Consider the following 13,538-nt stretch of genomic DNA (forward strand, 5'->3'; position numbering starts at 1 on the left):
CAATGATCAAGCGATTTCGTTCCAGCTTTGGTGCAAGAAGAAAGAAGAGAGTCAATACATTATCGCTAGAGATCCTTGGTGCTTCGCTCAAGGCATCATCCTTGTGAGGAATTGGCCGGTGTCGGGAGATTGGAGATCGGAGAAGATGGAAGAGCTAAGCCTATGGGTACGTGCGGTTGGTCTCCCTCCGGAGATGGTCACACCTAAGAATGCAATGAAGGTTGCATCAACAGTGGGGAGAGTCACAGAGTTAAAGGTAGACAAATCTAAAGATGTTATTTTTAACAACTACTTCCGATTCAGAACAACCGAGCCATTGAACGGGAAATTAAGCCCATGACGTTTTGTGCAAAGTGGAGGTAAGAAACAATAGGTGGAATTCCAATACGAGCGATTACCACCCATTTGCTATAATTGTACAAAGAGATGACGGCAAGATGGTGAGAGCTCTGGGGCTTGGATGAAGTCAGACAAAAAGAAACCGAGGGAATTCTTATCCCCAATCAGAGCGCTGATTCCTGGGGACCACGGCGAGGGAAGCGATTCACCCAGAACCACGGCGACACCCCACGATGGCGGAGGTGGTTCACCAGAAAAATCAAAAGGGTCGCGAGATCAGTAATAATAATCCCTCCTCAATCCTGCCTATTTTTGTGGAAACGTCCGCCCAAATTCACGCGCATTCATTGGAGCACAACACTCCACACAAGGAGAATAATTTGAATTTAATGCCAATAAAAACACAAAATTCTGGAAGCGTAGAGATAAATGCTACCAAGACCCAATTAATTGGGCCTCAAGCGCATACTGAAACCAGCCCAATGAACATCACCTTGAATCCCATTTTCTCTTTTGGGCCTGATGTTGATGCTACAAACCAGGGCCTACACCACAAGAGCCAAGAGCACATCTCCTCCCTCGCACACACAATGTGCCACTCATTTACGAAACAAAACAAAATCCATCCCTCCTACAATGCGAGCGAGTATATGGGTAAAGTTGCGACTGGTTCAAAAAAAATAGCGGGACATAAATGCAGATGCCTATCGACGATAAAGGAGCTGGCAAGATCGGTGAAGAAGCACAACAACCATTCCTCCCACAGCAACCCCTCTAATGGCACAACCGAGAACAAGGAAGAGGGAAAGCTCTCAATGCACTCGGAATCCACCCTCCCGCCTTGGATTTTTCAGGTTCTAATGATGATCTCAATGCCTCAAACAATACTGAAGCGGCGAGCCTTGAGGAGCAAGGCCGCCGAGAGAAATGTTAGGAATCTTGTGGAATGTCCAAGGAGTTGGCTCTCCTTGGACGAGGAGGGTACTCAACAATCATGTGTTGAAGTACTCACCGGACTTTATCTTTCTATCTGAGATGAAGGCAACGAAGTCTCAAATAGAAAAATTAAAGTTCACTTTGGGATTCACTAATGGCTTTATTGTGGAGAGAAAAGGTTTGAGCGGGGGCCTTGCTTTGTTATGGAAGGACCCAAAAGACATACGAATCATAGGATTTTCTAAAGGGCATATTAACGCTAGGGTAGTTGAGGATGACGGTAGAAGTTGGCATTTCATCGGCTTCTACGGGAATCCAGAAACTCACCTTCGGCGTCACTCTTGTGATCTCTTACGAAAGCTGAATGGACTGAGTACAGAACCTTGGTTGATTGGTGGAGACTTCAACGAACTCCTGCACGTCCACGAGAAGAGTAGGGGGAATGACCGACCCCACAAACAAATAGAAAAGTTCCGTCAAGCTGTAAGTGATTGTGATCTTCAAGACCTGGGTTTCAAAGGTGCTGACTTTACATGGAAAAGAAAAAATAATGAGGAGATAATCTGGGAACGGTTAGATCGCTGTTTAGCTAATCCCGATTGGATGGATGAGTGGCCGCTTGCCCGCGTCACTCATCTTCCTCTCCGGGGCTCGGACCACCGTCCTCTCCTCCTCGATCTTACTAGGGGGCTGAACACTGAAGAAAATAAGAAACGTTCAAAAGGAAGATTTCAATTTGAAAAGGCTTAGTGCGACGAGACAGATTGTGGTGCAATAATAGAGGACGCTTAGATGAATGGATGAGATAACACAGTCAGTTCCAGATTGGCCCGATGTCGTCAACAATTGAGAAAATGTCGTCAACAAACATTGATTCTCGAGAAGCTCACAGAAGAGTCCACACATGCTCCAGCTGAGCTCGTGCAGAAAGAAAAACGACAACTTGACGCGCTAATGGAGAAGGAGGAGAGTTACTGGAGGCAATGTAGCAGGGCGCTCTAGCTCAGAGAAGGTGATCGAAATATGAAGTACTTTCACCGGAAAGCGATGCAAACATAGAAGAAGAATGCTATAAAAGGTCTTTTTGATGAATCTGGTTCCTGGAAATTGGATACCAGAGGGATGACAAGAATTATTACAAACTAATTTACAGAAGTCTTCACTTCCTCTGGAGGATCTCGAATAAATTTGCTCTCCTTCCCCTTATTCCACACGGCCAAATAAGGCTTCTAGAAGCCTTGGATTTGTTTCCACTTTTGCTTCCCCTTTAGCCTTGGCCGAATTCCCACTTGCCTTGTAGAGGAAATTTGTTTCATCTTTTTCTTTTGGCAAGTATCTTCATGCATTAATGCACAAAAACTCTCTTTTTCTCCATGGGTTGGGCAGCCAAGAAGGCCTTGTAGAAGGTGTTTCTAGATTTTTTTCACTTGTTCATGACAACATAAGAAAAACCCATTAAGAATTTTCAAGTAAAATTCAATTAAATGAAATTAATCCACAAGGCCCAATGAACTCGTTATGGTCGAATGATTTATGTCATCATATGACCATGTCAAAAAATTTATTGACATTCATTTCATCCTATGTCCAAAAAGACAAAAATACCATTTTGACAATTTTCGTAAAACTTGTCTCGTTCTTGTTTTGACTTAGCTTCTAGTTTAACTATTCCTACTTGATATAATTTGTGACAGTGACCTCATGGATCCAAATGAACAAAGTTTGAGCTAAAATACTTGGACTCAAAAGTTCACAAACCTTTTCCAAGTTTAGCTTAATGTCAACTGACTCCACTAAAGAGTTGACACTGAGAATCTCTCGGTTCAAATCAATTTATTTTCTACTCAAGAATTCAACTAAATGTGATGAGTGGATCCACTGAATATTATCTATGTTTATCCTTCATGAATATCATCAACTAGTCGGGATTTACAAAATTACCATTTTACCCTTCTAGGTGTTATTCCCTCAACTCTTTTGTCGCTTGTGAATAAGTTAGAAACAATGTATTGACGAGGAGCTAACAAGTCACATTGTTTCATACAAAAGAGTCAGGACTCAATTTGGACACTGGCCAGTTCATTTATTCACATTCCAAGGAACAAAGCATGAGGTGATATACATTGCATTTCAGCAATCTTGTACATGAATTTCATATCCATGAGAACTTCACAAAGTTACTCATGACATCTTCACAACTTAGTACTTCACCAATAGGTCCTGTTCAGAATCACATAGTGAGTCCGAACTCTGACTTTCTCAAATGAGAATACGTAAGCTGTGAAACGACATGTCTCATTTCAGGATTAAGGTAAGCATGATGCAATTCATACGTAATGACTTCGAGACATAAGAGGTTAAATGGTTTGTTCTTATCTTGTCTCTAGAAGTGCACTGGTCAATTCAGTACCTTCGGAAGATACGTAGAAGAACTATAAAGTCTCCAACTCTCAATGTCCCATAACCAGACATCATAGATTCTCCTAACAATCGTACTGAGGTCAATAGTCCTTTTACCCTAAGATTGCGAATATATCGTTCTAAGCAAACCATGAAGAGTTTGTTCATGCAAATCTACATTTGTCTCTTCATGTGTTGTTAGGTTTGTTTATGGACTAAAAGACTAAGGTTTTATCATAAAGCTTCACGCAAGGAATAATGAATGAACGTTTCAACTTTTTATTAATAAATAAGCAATTACAAGCAAGAGTTTTCGTGAGACTTTATTACATCAAATGTACAAAAGTAAAGACTATAACTCTTCTTGTGGGCACCATTGACAACATTTATCCATCTCCCCTAACCAAAATGCTTATGTTACAGGAAGGCAAATCGGTGATAATATTGTGGTGGGTTTTGAAGGTTTACACACGATGAAAAAGAATATGTTTGGGAATGGCAAACACGGTGCCCTCAAACTAGACATGGCCAAAGCTTTTGACCGAGTGGAATGAAAGTTTATCGAGGTTGTGATGCAGAAAATCGGGTTCGCTGAGGATTGGATAGCCAAGATCATGAAGTGCATCACCTCGGTTAAATTTACGTTCTCGCTGAACGGGCAACTCGTCGGATCAGTCAAGCCTCAACGGGGTCTTCGACAAGGTGACCCTCTCTCGCCTTTTCTTTTCCTTTTTTGTTCGGAAGGCCTCTCCAGCCTACTAAACAATGTGGAAGAAGAAGGTAGTATCGAAGGAATTAGGTTCAATGATCCGCGTATTTGCGTTTCTCACTTGCTTGTCGCGGATGATAGCATGCTCTTCTTCAAGGCCAATGAAAGAAATATGCTCACGATTAAAAACTGCCTTGCTGATTATGAAAAGGCCTCGGGGCAAAAGGTGAACTATGGAAAATCTAGAATCACTTTTGGCTCACAAGTTGATGAGGATATCCAACAAAATCTGGAAGAGTGGACCATTCGCACAAGCCGGGAAAGAGATTCTTCTCAAAGCGATAGTGCAAGTAATCCCAAGCCACGCCATGAGTTGCTTCCGGCTCCCTAAGGTCTTATCGACAAGCTTCACAAACTCATGAACGCCTTTTGGTGGGGAAGTTCCAAGGAAACGAAGAAGATTCATTGGGTCAAGTGGGAGACACTCTGTAGGCACAAGATGAAAGGAGGACCCGGATTCTGACACCTTGAGGACTTCAATCAAGCACTCTTAGCTAAGAAAGCTTGGAACATCATTCGAAATCTGGATAGCTTGGTGAATCAAGTCCTCAAGGTAACTTACTTCCCTGATTCTGATTTCTTTAACGCTATTGACTGTGTTGGATCTTCCCAAATCTAGAAAGGTGTTCTTTGGGGCATGAAGCTTATCGAAAAAGGTTCGAGGTGGAGAATCAGAGATGGAGAACTAGTTGATGTTGTCCGAGACCGCTGGATTCCAAGACCCAAGCTCTTCAAACTTATTGATCCACCGCCTCTACCTTGTGACATACGCGTCGCTGAACTGAAAAACCACAACGGAAGCTGGAATGTAGATCTTATCACGGCGATGTTTATCCCAGAGGACGCGGAGATAATCCTCTCTATCCCGACCTGTAGCATTCCAAAAAAAAAGATCGTCTAATGTGGCCCTTCTCAACAAATGACGAATACTCAGTTAAAAGCGACTACTGCGTCGCCCAAGATTAGAGAGATGAAGCGAGTGGGTCAAATCTTAAAGAGGACGAATCGTGGTGGAAATTCCTTTGGAAATCCAAACTCCCCCCGAAGATCAAGATGTTCGTCTGGAAATTATGCAACTCTTGGCTTCCAACGAACTCTAATCTCCACAAACGGAAAATTATAAGGTCTAACTAGTGTCCGAGGTGCGGCCGAGATCCGGAGACTATTTTTCACGCCATTTGGGGATGTAGAGAGGCGAATAAAATATGGAAAATGGCAGCCGTGAATACGAACCTTAGCTACAACGACGCTGAAGATATCATGGGAGGACTATCAAGACTCGCCAACGAGATTTAACGTGAGGACATGGAGTGGTTCCTTACACTCTCATGGAAAATATGGAATTTTCGCAACGACTGGTTCATGCAAAGGAAAAGACGTACTGAAAACATGGTCGTGGAGTGGATAGCTCAATACTTCAATGAGTTTCGTGGCACTTTGATCAAGAAGACACCTATTAAGAGAGATCCAGAGAAGCTCCAAAGTTGGCCCCCACCACTTCCTCATCTTATAGCCGTGTCCTTTGACGCAGCAGTGGATAACGATGCGACGAAATCGGGAGCGGGTTGTGTCATCCGTGACCATAATGGTCATCTTTTGGCAAGAGCAATCTCAGCTACCTAGCAGCGACTAAAACCTCATGAGGCTGAGGCAAAAACGATCCTGCAAGGTCTTCGATTTGCAGCCATCCTGCATCTTAAAAAAGTGATACTTCAGTCTGACTGCCAGCATGTAGTTTCCATGATTTCCCAAGAACATTTGCCGACGATTGAGTTGGTATGCTTATTGAAGAAATCAAATATTTGGGAGAAAGCTTTGAAGAATTAAATTTTGTCTTTATTAATCGCAACAGTAATGTACCTGCCCACAAACTTGCTAAGTTTTCTCTTCGCTTCGATTCTGAAGTGCTATGGAAAAATGAAGCTCCCCCTTGGCTGTACCCTGATATTATGGCTCATAAGCCTTGATTAATGAAAGCTTACCTCTTTTGATAAAAAAAAAGTAGCAAAATCATGATAGGTACTACAAAGGGATACGAGGACATGTAATTATTATTTATCCCCAATAATAACTATCTCAACATAGATTCAAACTTCCCTTCAGCCATCGAAAACAAGTGACCGGCGCCTCGTAACTCGTGGTAACGAATCCACGGAAGCTTCTCGACAATATAGCGCTGGAGTTTGACCGGGACAAGCTTGTCTTCGTCGGCTTGCCACAGATTGACCGACCCTTCACTGTTGGGAAAAGGGTTCTCGATCTCCATCGGATCAAATTCCCATTTGCCGAACCCTACTCTTATGTCTTGGTGGATGGACTTGTACTCTCCTTGCTGCCTCGCCTGTAGCTGCAACAAACAATCGAGGGTCTAAAACGTAAAATCATCATAACCACACCAAGAATAGTACTATGTATTGAGTGAATTACCCGGTGCTTTTGCCTCTCTGGGGCAGTGGATGAAATCCTAGAGGGGACGATCTCAAGATGTCGGGGAAAAAAGATAGCATGAGCTTTCGCAGAGACAACACTCGAAGCGGGGAATAACTTTTGTGTGTTCCACCAGTACGTAAGCCACGAAATGTGGTGAGTCACGCAGAGCGTCCATTGGTCTGAAACTGGTTGCAGTTTATATGCCTCGGACACCATTTCCGGTGGAAAAGATGGCCACCAATAGTTGACCACCGGAGCTATTAATCCCGCTCCTCCAAGCCTATCAACCAATATGCAATCCACTAATTTAATGCAATCGGAATCATCAAGGATAGTAAAATCGCTAACGAATTCCGAACTCGAGAGTTGAATCAACTTCGAGTAATTAAAAAACTAGTAATTTTGACAAATCTTCTTATCACCTTAATTACCCTCCCTATTTATCCCAAAAGTTCAAATGATAATTAAATTAACAAGATTACTAATCTGCCTTTTCCTACAAACACAAGGAAAAAAAAAGTTTATTTGCCATAGTATTATCCCTTTATATCAGATTATTTAACTGCAATAGCGTACAACTATTAGATCATCATTCAAAATATATTGTAGAGAGGATTATAAGGCAGAACATGATTTTACCTGTTGGAATATACTTGAGGCAAGTCCATCTGTAGAATTTGCAATGAGAAGAGGTAGAGGAATATGGCCATTAGGGAGAGACAAAAGAAGTCTAGGTTTTCATATGTGTAAAAGTATATAGAGTATTACAAGAGAAGTAAATAAATAGTCAAAGCAAAAGGGACTAAGACTAATATGCCCTTATTATTCTAATACCCCCCTCAAACTCACGATGCGTTAAAACAAAGTATCGAGAGTTTGCTAACTAGAAGCCGAAAATGTGGAGCGGAATGAGCCTTCTTGAACAAATCGGCAATCTGCATGGTGGAAGTGATCAACGACAACGTGATGGTCTCATTCTGATAGTGGTGACAAGTGAGATGATAATCGATCTCAATATGCTTCATGCGCTCATGAAAAACAGAGTTATGAGTAATCTTGAGACGAAAGAGAGATACCTAAGTCAGTGAGTAACCATCTCAAGCAAACAATCTCAGCATTAGTAGAGGCCATGGCGCGATACTTAGCTTCTGTAGAAGATCGAGAGCTTCTTTCTCTTCCAAGAGATAAGGGAGTCACCCAAGAATATGCAAAATCTATTGGTAGACGTACGATCGGATGGATCTCCACCCCAATCGGCGTTCGAGTAAGCATGTAACTCAAGAGAAGAAGTAGACGAAAAGAGCAACTCTGAAACTGAGTTCCCCGAAGATATCGAAGAATGCGTAGCAGGGCTGCCCAGTGAACTGTAGTCGAAGAGGCAACAAACTGACTAACAATATGGACGGCATATGCAATGTCTGGCTTGGTGATGGTGATATAAACTAAGTAACTAACCAAAGTGCGATACACAGTGGGATCTGAAAGAGAAACACCATCCGAGGGAGAATAATGAGCATTAGCCTCAAGAGGCGTATCAATAATGCGAGAGGCAATGTACTTAGATTGAGAAAGAAGATAGCCACGAGGAGAGTATGCTACTTCTATTCTAAAAAAGTACTGTAGGGAACCCAAATCCTTCATCTCAAACTCACGAGCTAAGTGCCTCTTCAACTCTGAAATCCAATCAACATCATCCCCTGTGATAATCATATCATCAACATACAACGAAAGCAACGTGCGATCAGAAAAAGTGCACCTGACAAAGAGGACCGAGTCATGCTGACTAGGATGAAATCCAAGAGATGATATTACAATGGATAGTTTTTCAAACCAGGCCCGATGAGCTTGTTTAAGCCCATAAAGGGTTTTCTTCAATGGACAAACTTCACCAGAACTGTGAGGAACACCGAGAGGAAGAACCATGTAAACTTCCTCACGAAGATCCCCGTTTAAAAAAGCATTCTTAACATCCATTTGAGAGACGCCCCACTGATGAACAAGTGTCACTGGAATGATGGTACGAATAGTGACATGCTTGGAAACATGAGTAAATATTTCCTCATAGTCCATGCCATACTGCTGAGTAAACCCTTTAGCAACCAAGCGAGCTTTGTATTTCTCGATAGTCCCATCGCACTTAGTTTTGATCATGTAGACCCAACAAGAACCAATAGCATGTTTCCCCTTGAGAATAGGAACAATATCCCATGTAGGTGTCTTGTATAACACATAGAGTTCTTCAGCCATTGCCTGCTACCATAGAGAGTCAAGAACAACCACTTTATAGGAAGATGGCTTAGAGAGTTAGTGTATAGAAGTCAAGAGGTAAGCAAAAGAGGTGGAATATATAGTGTAAACAAAATCAGGTAATGAGTGAACTTATGGGTTTGTTGAGGGAAACGAGGAGGATGGGGAGGCGCTGAATCCACACTCGTTGAAGCTTCATCTTGGGAGGTAATAGGAGCAGGGGGAGTATCATCCGTACAAGACTCAAAGAGATCGATGTGAGTGAGATCGGACTTATGCAAATTTGGAGTATACCAGGAAATAGAGTAAAAGGGAATATGTTCAAGAAACACAACATGACAAGAGACATAAAGCTTTTGACTAACTGGATCATAACAACGATATCCCTTTTGACCTTCACCATAACCAAGAAAGACATAAAGAGTAGATCGAGATGTAAGTTTACTACGTTCGACATGAGGCCGGAAAACAAAACAAGCAGAACCAAAGACTGTCAAGAAAGTATAATCAGGAGCATGACCATTAAGTTTTTCGAAGGGAGACAAACCTAAAGTGATGGATGATGGAATTCTATTTATGGAATGAACATAAGCAAGAACAACTTCCTCCAAAAATTCACTAGGAACATGCGCATACAAGAGGAGAGAGCAGACTGTTTCAACGATGTGTCTATGTTTGTACAAGAGGTTTGATGGAAAGTACCATCAAAAGCTAGCAAATCAGAGAAACGACTGGAAGTATATTCACCACCAAAATCACACCGAAAATACTTAATGATAGCATTATGTTGATTTTTAACGAAAGCACGAAATATATGACAAATTCCAAGAAAATCATAACGATGTTTCATAAGATATACCCAACAAAAACGAGTAGAATCATCAATAAAAGAGATATAGTATCGAGACCCACTCTTTGTAGGAACATACGAGAGTCCCCAAACATCAGAATGTACTAAATCAAAACGTGCGGGAGAAACTGAAACACTTTTAGGAAAGGGTAAAGCAAAAAACTTGGCTAACTTACAACCACAACAATCCAAAATATAATGATTCTGCAAATTTCCTAATGCTCCAGTGGATGCTAAGTACTTTAAATGAGAACCAGATACATGCCCAAGATGAGAATCCCATAAATAAAAACTAGAAGATGAAGAACTCAAATGAAAAGAAGACAAATCAACACTAGAACTGCAACATTAGGAACTCTCAGCTCATCTAACATGTAAAGTCCCCCTTTCCTATGGCATGTCCCAATCAGCTTCTTGGAATGAGGATCCTACACATAACAACCAGAACGAGAAAATGAAACTTCGGAAAAAGACATTTTAGAGGTGCAAATGGAACCAATCCCTACTAATGGCATAGGAGTACCATCAGCAATCATGATAGATATAGAGGGAGCAGGTTGTATGGACGAAAAAGATTTAGAGTAAGGTGACATATGATGTGAGGCTCCAGAGTCAAGAACCCATATAGAGGAAGATGTACCTGATGCGTTACTAGGGGCAAACCTATATGGGATGGGGCTGACATGACATGTTGCTGCGAGGCAAGGAACTTCAGAAACTGCTATGTGAGTATTGCAATCGAGGTACCAGGAGAGCTTTCGGAGTTTGCAGGTGGAACAATAGCTGCCATGTTCGAAGACATAGCATGAGTGGGTCGTGGAGCATGATTGCCAGATTTCCACTGCGAAGGTGCTTGTAGCCTGTTCAACAGGTTCAGGCATTCTGTCTTCTAATGTCCCTTTTTCTTGCAAAAGCTACATTCATCATAGCTAGGCGTGGCTTGAGTCTTGTGTTGATTGTAGGGTCCGTGAGAGACTGCAAGAATAAAGGGATCAGGAGAAGGCAGAATTCCTTTGTTGATGCCTCCCCTATCAGCATGAGACTTCAAGCGCATCTCTTCGGCCAAAAATCATTAACCCCATAATCAACTGAGGGTAGAAGAGTGTGATGCATAATAGTACCACAAAGACCTTTAAACTCATCCGGAAGAGCCATCAGAAACTGAACAAGGCGTTGCTCCTCCCACCGAGCAATGTAGGCTGGAAATGCTCGTAATTCAGCCGATTCGATCAAAGCAAGTTAGTCCCAAAGGCTAGACATAACAGAGTAAACCTTCTGAATACTCATACTGTTTTGTTGAATAGCATGAATGTCTATTTCCATCTGGTATTGCTTTGCAAAGTTAGACTGTGTGTACAGCCTTTCCAAGTGCTTCCAAATTTCCTTAGCCATCTCGTATTTTGCCAACTGAACACCAATCAGTTGCTGGACCGAGTTGTTGACCCAGTTGATGATTTTTGAATTAGAAGCATCCCAAATATCCAAGTGTTCAGCAAAACCCTCATCTTTCTTGTTCGTCGATTTCATGCAGGCTCCAGAAACATAACCCCACATGCACTTCCCTTTCAAGAAATTTCGCATAACATACCAATACGAATAGTTCTGCCCGGTCAGTTGCACATTAATTGCCTAAAGTGAATCATATCCTTGACACCAGCCATATCGAAGAAGCAACAAACAAATCCCCAAATCTAGAATCGACAAAAGACATTGAAAAGAGCGAACCAGAGTACGTACCACAGCGAGGATCAAATCGGTGCAAAATTCTCAAAAACGATGCGAAACCCTCAAAATCGAAGCTGAACACAGACCCAAAATCGACCACTGAAAGTTCAAATCCTAGCGCAACCAATTCGAAAGTGACAAGACTTGCGCTATGATACCACGTAGAATTTTCAAAGAGAAGAGGAAGAGGAATTTTAGAGAGAGGGAGACATAAAAAAGGCTAAGTTTTCATATATGCAAAAGTACCTAAAAGTATTACAAGATAAGTAAGTAAATAGTCAAAGCAAAAGGGACTAAGACTAAAATACCCTTATTATTCTAATACATATAACTTGGCCTCCCAGGAAAAACTAAGAACATAGAATTTGGATCCAAGTCCCATTGATGACCAGGCTCCTCTATGTCCAAAGCCAAACTCTTGGTTGTCCTATTCGGATGCAGATCACTTTCTCCGTACCCAGGCCTGTCAAAGCCAACGATATAAACCCCCAGCTCTTCAACAAAATTCCTGAGAAGAATATCACACAATGCAATCAAAGGACATTTACTTGAGACTAACCAGGGATGTAAATGGAAATCCACTATATTGAAATTGATGGGGACAACACCAAAGGAAAATTGGCTCTTTGTCACAACACGACCTTTTCAGGCCCGACCAAACCCATTAAGATCATCAAAACTCTAACACTAACCAATACACACACATTAAATTACCTTAGAGAGAGCGGTTGCGAATACGGCATCGTGTCCAGAGGAAGAGAGGCCATGGACAGAGATGATCTTGTACTTTGCCACTTCTCTCGGGACCGTGTTCCTTGTAAGCCAAATGCCTTTCGTCCTGAGCCTTTTTCGGGGCTGTTATGGGCGGTTCGCCTCGGGACCCACACACTTTCGGGGCCGGAGGTCGAGTTGCTTGGTATCCCCATGACACCAAAACAATGGACGCAATTAGAGCCACTCACTCCATTCACCATTCACCATTCACCATTGTTGCTTGCTGTGAAGGACTGTAGAGAACTAATGCACTATGATGAATTTTTCTTCATAATCCGAGACTGCCATATAAAGGCAGCCCAGTATAGCCAAAGAAGCAAAAAAGAGGACTTAATATCTGTTGAATATGAAGCTGGATAGCATATGGACAATTCAAGCTAGAAGTTCAAAAGTGTAGCAAATATAGGATGGCATTTATAGCTTGACCACATGACCAACTTCCCAATGTTGCTATTCTCTTTTTTTTTTTTTTTTTTTTCATTTTTCTTCTCTTTTTTGTCACTGCTTTAAACAAGCAAAGAATTTTATGCCATAAGATAGCGTATTTAGATAATTACCAACGTATTAGAAGTAGTATGCCATAGGATTCAACATCATATCACAAAACTTTGGCATCTTTTTCATGATAATTTTTTTTATAGAACAATGTATATATTTTTGTTATGTGTTCAAAAGTAGGAATAGAGGATGGCACTTAGGGCGTGTTTGGTTTGCAACGAGAAATGGAATGAGAATAGGAATAAGAATAAGAATGCTAATGGAATGGAATAGAAAATATATTCTATTGTTTGGTTTATATTTTTGCAAATATGAGAATGATTGGGTTATGAAAAAACATATGCCTAATTTACCCTTTTCTTCCCACTTCATCTTCATCGTTTCTCTAACCTTGTCTGCAACTTTTCTTTTGTATTTACAAATCCCAAAATAAAAATCTAAGATAGCAAACGTAATACACAATAACATCAATAATAACAATTAACTAAGAAAACCATAAACAATAATAAGACAACAATATCGACAATACATGTCTCCATAAATTTAACAAATCAGTACCTGAAAAATATA

General features: G+C 41.3%; 1 pseudogene; it reads right to left on the minus strand.

Annotated features, from left to right (window-relative positions):
• Positions 1-6,319: 6,319 nt before the first annotated feature.
• Positions 6,320-12,622, minus strand: LOC149378903 (uncharacterized; annotated as a pseudogene).
• Positions 12,623-13,538: the final 916 nt, after the last annotated feature.

The sequence above is a fragment of the Urtica dioica genome, chromosome 12 (assembly GCF_054948205.1).
Source record: "Urtica dioica subsp. dioica isolate 48M chromosome 12, U.dioica_male_clone48M_v1_H2, whole genome shotgun sequence".
Classification (NCBI taxonomy): Eukaryota; Viridiplantae; Streptophyta; class Magnoliopsida; order Rosales; family Urticaceae; genus Urtica; species Urtica dioica.